This window comes from Schistocerca serialis, unplaced genomic scaffold, assembly GCF_023864345.2.
Source record: "Schistocerca serialis cubense isolate TAMUIC-IGC-003099 unplaced genomic scaffold, iqSchSeri2.2 HiC_scaffold_1393, whole genome shotgun sequence".
Classification (NCBI taxonomy): domain Eukaryota; kingdom Metazoa; phylum Arthropoda; class Insecta; order Orthoptera; family Acrididae; genus Schistocerca; species Schistocerca serialis.
Genome location: NW_026047617.1, coordinates 12,144,146 through 12,154,703, shown reverse-complemented (window position 1 = coordinate 12,154,703; position 10,558 = coordinate 12,144,146).

Genomic DNA, 10,558 nt, shown 5'->3' with positions numbered 1-10,558 from the left:
TGCCTATGTTTGAACCATTCCTGTGACGCTAGTTATAGATTCCGATGCTTCACTTCCGGTTTACTGTATCCCTCTGACCTTCTTATTGACGATGAAATACATAAATTGCATCGGAATTAATTACAAAAGTCACAATGCCGACCTAAGTACAAGAAAACTGACTCTTGTTACTGTCTATGTTTTGAACCATTCCTGTGACACTAGTTATAGATTCCGATGCTTCACTTCAGGTTTACTGTGTCCCTCTGACCTTCTTATTGACGATGTAACACAGAAATTGCATCGGAATTAAATACATAGGCACAATGCCGACTAAAGTACAAGAAGGCTGGCTCCTCTTACTGTCTATGTTTTGAACCATTCCTGTGACACTAGTTATAGATTCCGAAGCTTCACTTCAGGTTTACTGTATCCTTCTGACCTTCTTATTGACGATGAAACACAGAAATTGCATCAGAATTAAATAGAAAAGGCACAATGCCAACTTAAGTACAATAAAACTGACACTTCTTACTCTCTATGTTTTGAACCATTCATGTGACACTAGTTATAGATTCCGATGTTTCACTTCAGGTTTACTGTTTCCCTATGACCTTCTTACTGCCGATGAAACACAGATATTGCATCGGAATTAAATACAAAAGCACAATGCCTACTTAAGTACAGTAGAACTGACTCTTCCTACAGTTTATGTTTTGAACCATTCCTGTGACACTAGTATTGGTTCCGATGTTACACTTCAGGTTTACTGTATCCATCTGATCTTCCTCTTGACGATGAAACACAGAAATTGCATCGGAATTAAATACATAGGCACAATGCCGACTCAAGTACAAGAAGACTGGCTCTTTTTACTGTCAATGTTTTGAACCATTCCTGTGACACTAGTTATAGATTCCGCTGCTTGACTTCAGGTTTACTGTATCCCACTGACCTTCTTATTGATGATGAAACACAGAAATTGCATCGGAATTAAATACAAAAGGCACAATGCCGACTCAAGTACAAGAAGACTGGCTCTTCTTACTGTCTATGTTTTGAAACTTTCCTGTGAGACCGGATTTAGATTTCGATGCTTCCCTTCAGGTTTACTGTATCCCTCTGACCTTCTTATGGACGATGAAACACAGAAAATGCATCGGAATTAAATACAAAAGGCACAATGCCGACTTAAGTACAAGATGATTGACTCTTCTTACTGTCTATGTTTTGAACCATTCCTGTGACACTAGTTATAGATTCCAATGCTTCACTTCAGGTTTACTGTATCCCTCTGACCTTCTTATTGACGATGAAACACAGGAATTGTATTGGAATTTAATACAAAAGACGCAATGCCGACTTAAGTACAAGAAAACTGACTCTTCTTACTGTCTATGTTTGAACCATTCCTGTGACACTAGTTATAGATTCCGATGCTTCTCTTCCGGTTTACTGTATCCCTCTGACCTTCTTATTGACGATGTAACACAGAAATTGCATCGGAATTAAATACAAAAGGTACAATGCCGATTTAAGTACAAGAAAACTGACTCTTCCTACTGTCTATGTTTTGAACCATTCATGTGACACTAGTTATAGAATCCGATGCTTCACTTCAGGTTTACTGTATCCCTCTGACCTTCTTATTGACGATGAAACACAGATATTGCATCGGAATTAAATACAAAAGGCACAATGCCGACTTAAGTGCAAGAAAACTGACTCATCTAACTGTCTATGTTTCGAACCATTCATGTGACACTTGTTATAGATTCCGATGCTTCACTTCCGGTTTACTGTATCTTTCTGACCTTCTTATTGACGATGAAATACATAAATTGCATCGGAATAAATTACAAAAGGCACAATACCGACTTAAGTACAAGAAAACTGACTCTTCTTATTGTCTATGTTTTGAACCATTCCTGTGACGCTAGCTATAGATTCCGATGCTTGACTTCAGGTGTACTGTATCCCACTGACCTTCTTATTGATGATGAAAGTCAGAAATTGCATCGGAATTAAATACAAAATGCACAATGCCAACTCAAGAAGACTGGCTCTTCATACTGTCTGTGTTTTGAACCATTCCTGTGACACTAGATATAGATTCCGATGCTTCACTTCAGGTTTACTGTATCCCTCTGACGTTCTTATTGACGATGAAACATAGAAATTCCATCAGAATTAAATAGAAAAGGCACAATGCCGACTTAAGTACAAGAAAACTGACTCTTCTTACTGTCTATGTTTTGAACCATTCCCATGACACTAGTTATAGATTCCAATGCATCACTTTATGTTTACAGTATCCCTATGACCTTCTCATTGACTATGATACACAGAAATTGCATCGGAATTAAATACAAAATCACAATGCCGACTTAAGTACAATAGAACTGACTGTTCCTACTGTCTATGTTTTGAACCATTCCTGTGACACTAGTAATAGATTCCGATGCTACACTTCAGGTTTACTGTATCCCTCTGACCTTTTATTGACGATGAAACACAGGAATTGCATCTGAATTAAATACTAAAGCACAATGCCGATTTAAGTACAATAGAACTGACTCATCTTACTGTTTATGTTTTGAACCATTCCTGTGACACTAGTTATAGATTCCGATGCTTGACTTCGGGTTTACTGTATCCCACTGACCTTCTTATTGATGATGAAACACAGAAATTGCATCAGAATTAAAAACAAAATGCACAATGCCAACTAAAGTACAAGAAGACTGGTTCTTCTTACTGTCTGCGTTTTGAACCATTCCTGTGACACTAGTTATAGATTCCGATGCTTCACTTCAGGTTTACTGTATCCCTCTGACCTTCTTATTGACGATGAAACACAGAAATTGCATCGGAATTAAATAGAAAAGGCACAATGCCGATTAAGTACATGAAAACTGATTCTTCTTACTATCTATGTTTTGAACCATTACTGTGACACTAGTTATAGATTCTCATGCTTCACTTCAGGCTTACTGTATCCCTCTGACCTTCTTATTGACGATGAAACACAGATATTGCATCGGAATTAAATACAAAAGGCACAATGCCGACTTAAGTACAAGAAAACTGACTCATCTTACTGTCTATGGTTTGAACCATTCATGTGACACTAGTTATAGATTCCGATACTTCACTTCAGGTTTACTGTATCCCTCTGACCTTCTTATTGACGATGTAACACGGTAATTGCATCGGAAATAAATACAAAAGGCACAATCCCGACTCAAGTACAAGAAGACTGGCTCTTCTTACTGTCTATGTGTTGAAACTTTCCTGTGGGACCGGTTTTAGATTCCGATGCTTCCCTTCAGGTTTACTGTATCGCTCTGACCTTCTCATGGACGATGAAACACAGAAATTACATCGGAATTAAATACAAAAGGCACAATGCCGACTTAAGTACAAGATATCTGACTCTTCTGACTGTCTATGTTTTGAACCATTCCTGTGTAACTAGTTATAGATTCAGATGCTTCACTTCAGGTTTACTGTATCCCTCTGACCTTCTTATTGACGATGAAACACAGAAATTGTATCGGAATTAAATACAAAAGGCACAATGCCGACTTAAGTACAACAGAACTGACTCTCCTTACTGTCTATGTTTGAACCATTCCTGTGGCACTAGTTATAGATTCCGATGCTTCACTTCCGGTTAACTGTATCTTTCTGACCTTCTTATTGACGATGAAAAACATAAATTGCATCGGAATTAAATACAAAAGGCACAATGCCGACTTAAGTACAAGAAAACTGACTCTTCTTACTGTCTATGTTTGAACCATTCCTGTGACACTAGGTGTAGATTCCGATGCTTCACTTCCGGTTTACTGTATCTTTCTGACCTTCTTATTGACGATGAAATACATAAATTGCATCGGAATTAATTACAAAAGGCACAATGCCAACTCAAGTACAAGAAGACTGGCTCTTCTTACTGTCTGTGTTTTGAACCATTCCTGTGACACTAGTTATAGATTCCGATGCTTCACTTCAGGTTTACTGTATCCCTCTGACCTTCTTATTGACGATGTAACACGGAAATTGCATCGGAATTAAATACAAAAGGTACAAAGCCGACTCAAGTAAAAGAAGTCTGGCTCTTCTTACTGTCTATGTTTTAGAACTTTCCTCTGAGACCGGTTTTAGATTCCGATGCTTCCCTTCAGGTTTACTGTATCCCTCTGACCTTCTTATGGACGATGAAACACAGAAATTGCATCGGAATTAAATACAAAATGCGCAATGCCGACTTAAGTACGAGATAACTGACTCTTCTTACTGTCTATGTTTTGAACCATTCCTGTGACACTAGTTATAGATTCCGATGCTTCACTTCAGGTTTACTGTATCCCTCTGACCTTCTTAATGACGATGAAACACAGAAATTGTATCGGAATGAAATACAAAAGGCACAAAGCCGACTTAAGTACAAGAAAACTGTCTCTTCTTACTGTCTATGTTTGAACCATTCCTGTGACACTAGTTATAGATTCCGATGCTTCACTTCTGGTTTACTGTATCCCTCTGACCTTCTTATTGACGATGAAATACATACATTGCATCGGAATTAAATGCAAAGGTACAATGCCGACTTATGTACAAGAAAACTGACTCTTCCTACTGTCTATGTTTTGAACCATTCATGTGACACTAGTTATGGATTCCGATGCTTCACTTCAGCTTTACTGTATTCCTCTGACCTTCTCATTGACGATGAAACACAGACATTGCATCGGAATTAAATACATAGGCACAATGCCGACTCAAGTACAAGAAGGCTGGCTCCTCTTACTGTCTATGTTTTGAACCATTCCTGTGACACTAGTTATAGATTCCGATGCTTCACTTGAGGTTTACTGTATCCCTCTGACCTTCTTATTGACGATGAAACACAGAAATTGCATCAGAATTGAATAGAAAAGGCACAATGCCGACTTAAGTACAAGAAAACTGACACTTCTTACTCTCTATGTTTTGAACCATTCATGTGACACTAGTTATAGATTCCGATGCTTCACTTCAGGTTTACTGTATCCCTATGACCTTCTTATTGCCGATGAAACACAGATATTGCATCGGAATTAAATACAAAAGCACAATGCATACTTAAGTACAGAAGAAATGACTCTTCGTACAGTTTATGTTTTGAACCATTCCTGTGACACTAGTATTGGTTCCGATGTTACATTTCAGGTTTGCTGTATCCCTCTGACCTTCTTCTTGACGATGAAACACAGAAATTGCATCGGAATTAAATACAAAAGCACCATGCCAACTTAAGTACAAGAGAACTGACTCTTCGTACTGTCTATGTTTTGAACCATTCCTGTGACACTAGTTATGGATTCCGATGCTTCACTTCAGGTTTACTGTATCCCACTGACCTTCTTATTGATGATGAAACACAGAAATTGCATCGGAATTAAATACAAAATGCACAATGCCAACTGAAGTACAATAAGACTGGCTCTTCTTACTGTCTGTGTTTTGAACCCTTCCTGTGACACAAGTTATAGATTCCGATGCTTCACATCAGATTTAGTGAATCCCTCTGACCTTCTTATTGACGATGAAACACAGAAATTGCATCGGAATTAAATAGAAAATACACAATGCCGATTATGTCCATGAAAACTGATTCTTCTTACTATCTATGTTTTGAACCATTTCTGTGAAACTAGTTATAGATTCCGATGCGTCACTTCAGGTTTACTGTATCCCTCTGACCTTCTTATTGTCGATGAAACTCAGATATTGCATCGGAATTAACTACAAATGCACAATGCCGACTTAAGTACAAGAAATCTGACTCTTTTTACTGTCTATGTTTTGAACCACTCATGTGACACTAGTTATTGATTCCGATGCTTCACTTCAGGTTTACTGTATACCTCTGACCTTCTTATTGACGATGAAACACAGAAATTTTATCGGAATGAAATACAAAAGGTACAATGCCGACTCAAGTACAAGAAGACTGGCTCATCTTACTGTCTATGTTTTGAAACTTTCCTGTGAGCCAGGTTTTAGATTCCGATGCTTCACTTCAGGTTTACTGTTTCCCTCTGACCTTCTTATTGACGATGAAACACAGAAATTGCATCGCAATTAAATACAAAAGGCACAATGCCGACTTAAGTACAAGAAAACTGACTCTTCTTACTGTCTATGTTTTGAAACGTTCCTGTGACACTAGTTATAGATTCCGATGCTTCACTTCCGGTTCACTGTATCCCTCTGACCTTCTTATTGACGATGAAACACAGAAATTGCATCGGAATTAAATACAAAAGGTACAATGCCGACTTAAGTACAAGAAAACTGACTCTTCTTACTGTCTATGTTTTGAACCATTCCTGTGACACTAGTTATAGATTCCGATGCTTCACTTAAGGTTTACTGTATCCCTCTGACCTTCTTATTGACGATGAAACACAGAAATTGCATCGGAATTAAATACAAAAAGGCACAATGCTGATATAAATACAAGAAAGCTGACTCTTCTTACTGTCTATGTTTTGAACCATTCATGTGACACTAATTATAGATTCCGATGCTTCACTTCAGGTATACTGTATCCCTCTGACTTTCTTATTGACGATGAAATACAGAAATTGCATCGGAATTAAATACAAAAGGCACAATGCCGACTTAACTACAAGAAAACTGACTCTTCTTACTGTCTATGTTTTGAACCATTCCTTTGACACTAGTTATACATTCCGATGCTTCACTTCAGGTTCACTGTATCCCTCTGACATTTTTATAGACGATGTAACACTGAAATTGCATCGTAATTAAATACAAAAGGCACAATGCAGACTTAAGTACAAGAAAACTGACTCTTCTTACTGTCTATGTTTTGAACCAGTCCTGTGACACTACTTATAGATTCCGATGTTCACTTCAGGTTTACTGTATGCCTCTGACCTTCTTATTGACGATGAAACAAAGAAATTGCATTGGAATTAAATACAAAAGTCCCAATGCAGACTTAAGTACAACAAAACTGACTCTTCTTACTGTCTATGTTTTGAACCATTCCTGTGACACTAGTTATAGATTCCGATGCCTCCCTTCAGGTTTACTGTATCCCTCTGACCTTCTTACTGACGATGAAACACAGAAATTGCATCGGAGTTTAATAGAAAAGGCACAATGCCGATTTAAGTACAAGAAAACTGACTCTTCTTACTGTCTATGTTTTGAACCATTCCTTTGACACTAGTTATAGATTCCGATGCTTCACTTCAGGTTTACTGTATCCCTCTGACCTTCTTATTGACGATGAAACACAGAAATTGCATCGGAATTAAATACAAAAAAGCACTATGCCGACTTAGGTACAAGAAAACTCTCTCTTCTTACTGTCTATGTTTTGAACCATACCAGTGACACTAGTTATAGATTCCGATGCTTCACTTCAGGTTTACTGTATACCTCTGACCTTCTTATTGACGATGAAACACAGAAATTGCATCGGAATTAAATACAAAAGGCACAATGCCGACTTAAGTACAAACTGACTCTTCTTACTGTCTATATTTTGAACCATTCATGTGAAACTAGTTATAGATTCCAATTCTTCACTGCAGGTTTACTGTATCCCTCTGACCTTCTTATTGACGATGAAACTCAGAAATTGCATCGGAATTAAATACAAAAGGCACAATGCGGACTTAAGTACAGGAAAAGTGACTCTTCTTACTGTCACTGTTTTGAACAAGTCCTGTGACACTAGTTATAGATTCCGATGCTTCACTTCAAGTTTACTGTAAGACTCTGACCTTCTTATTGACGATGAAACACAGATATTGCATCGGATTTAAATGCAAAAGGCACAATGCCGACTTAAGTACAAGAAAACTGACTCATCATACTGTCTATGTTTTGAACCATTCCTATGACACTAGTTATAGATTCCGATGCTTCACTTCAGGTTTACTGTATCTTTCTGACCTTCTTATTGACGATGAAACACTGAAACTGCGTCGAAATTAAATAGAAAAAGCACAATGCTGACATAAGTAGAAGAAAACTGACTCTTCTTACTGTCTATGTTTTGAACCATTCCTTTGACACTAGTTATAGATTCCGATGCTTCACTTCAGGTTTACTGTATCCCTCTGACCTTCTATTGACGATGAAACACAGAAATTGCATCGGAATTAAATACAAAAGGCACAATGCCGACTTAAGTACAAGAAAACTGACTCTTCTTACTGTCTATGCTTTGAACCATACCTGTGACACTAATTATAGATTCCGATGCTTCACTTCAGGTTTACTGTATACCTCTGACCTTCTTATTGACAATGAAACACAGAAATTGCTTCGGAATTAAATACAAAAGGCACAATGCCGACTTAAGTACAAGAAAACTGACTCTTCTTTCTGTCTATGTTTTGAACCAATCATGTGACACTAGTTATAGATTCCGATGCTTCACTGTAGGTTTACTGTATCCCTCTGACCTTCTTATTGCCGATGAAACACAGAAATTGAATAGGAATTAAATACAAAAGGCACAATGCCGACTTAAGTACAAGAAAACTGACTCTTCTTACTGTCTATGTTTTGAACCATTCCTGTGACACTAGTTATAGATTCCGATGCTTCACTTCCGGTTTACTGTATGCTTCTGACCTTCTTATTGACGATGAAACACAGAAATTGCATCGGAATTAAATACAAAAGGCACCATGCCGACTTAAGTACAAGAAAACTGACTCTTCATACTGTCTATGTATTGAACCATTCCTGTGACACTAGTTATAGATTCCGATGCTTTACTTCAGGTTTACTGTATCCCTCTGACCTTCTTATTGACGATGAAAAACAGAAATTGCATTGGACTAAATACAAAAGGCACAATGCCGACTTAAGTACAAGAAAACTGATCTTCTTACTGTCTATGTTTTGAACCATTCCTGTGACACTAGTTATAGAGTCCGATGCTTCACTTCGGGTTCACTATATCCCTCTGACCATCTTATTGACGATAAAAAACAGAAATGGCTTCGGAATTAAATACAAAAGGCACAATGCCGACTTAAGTACAAGATAACTCACTCCTCTTACTCTCTATGTTTTGAACCATTCCTGTGACACTAGTTATAGATTCCGATGCTTCACTTAAGGTTCACTGTATCCCTCTGACCTTCTTATTGACGTTGAAACACTGAAATTGCATCGGAATTAAATAGAAAAGGCACAATGCCGACTTAAGTAGAAGAAAACTGACTCTTCTTACTGTCTATGTTTTGAACCATTCCTGTGACACTAGTTATAAATTCTGATGCTTCACTTCAGGTTTACTGTATCCCTCTGACCTTCTTATTGACGATGAAACACAGAAATTGCATCGGAATTAAATACAAGAGGCACAATGCCGACGTAAGTACAAGAAAACTGACTCTTCTTAATGTCTATGCTTTGAACTATTCCTGTGACACTAGTTATAGATTCCGATGCCTCGCTTCAGGTTTACTGTATCCCTCTGACCTTCTTACTGACGATGAAACACAGAAATTGCATCGGAGTTTAATAGAAAAGGCACAATGCCGATTTAAGTACAAGAAAACTGACTCTTCTTACTGTCTATGTTTTGAACCATTCCTGTGACACTAGTTATAGATTCCGATGCTTCACTTCAGGTTTACTGTATCCCTCTGACCTTCTTATTGACGATGAAACACAGAAATTGCATCGGAATTAAATACAAAAAAGCACTATGCCGACTTAGGTACAAGAAAACTCTCTCTTCTTACTGTCTATGTTTTGAACCATACCAGTGACACTAGTTATAGATTCCGATGCTTCACTTCAGGTTTACTGTATACCTCTGACCTTCTTATTGACGATGAAACACAGAAATTGCATCGGAATTAAATACAAAAGGCACAATGCCGACTTAGTACAAACTGACTCTTCTTACTGTCTATATTTTGAACCATTCATGTGACACTAGTTATAGATTCCAATTCTTCACTGCAGGTTTACTGTATCCCTCTGACCTTCTTATTGACGATGAAACACAGAAATTGCATCGGAATTAAATACAAAAGGCACAATGCGGACTTAAGTACAGGAAAAGTGACTCTTCTTACTGTCACTGTTTTGAACAATTCCTGTGACACTAGTTATAGATTCCGATGCTTCACTTCAGGTTTACTGTAAGACTCTGACCTTCTTATTGACGATGAAACACAGATATTGCATCGGATTTAAATGCAAAAGGCACAATGCCGACTTAAGTACAAGAAAACTGACTCATCATACTGTCTATGTTTTGAACCATTCCTATGACACTAGTTATAGATTCCGATGCTTCACTTCAGGTTTACTGTATCCTTCTGACCTTCTTATTGACGATGAAACACTGAAATTGCATCGAAATTAAATAGAAAAGGCACAATGCTGACATAAGTAGAAGAAAACTGACTCTTCTTACTGTCTATGTTTTGAACCATTCCTGTGACACTAGTTATAGATTCCGATGCTTCACTTCAGGTTTACTGTATCCCTCTGACCTTCTTATTGACGATGAAACACA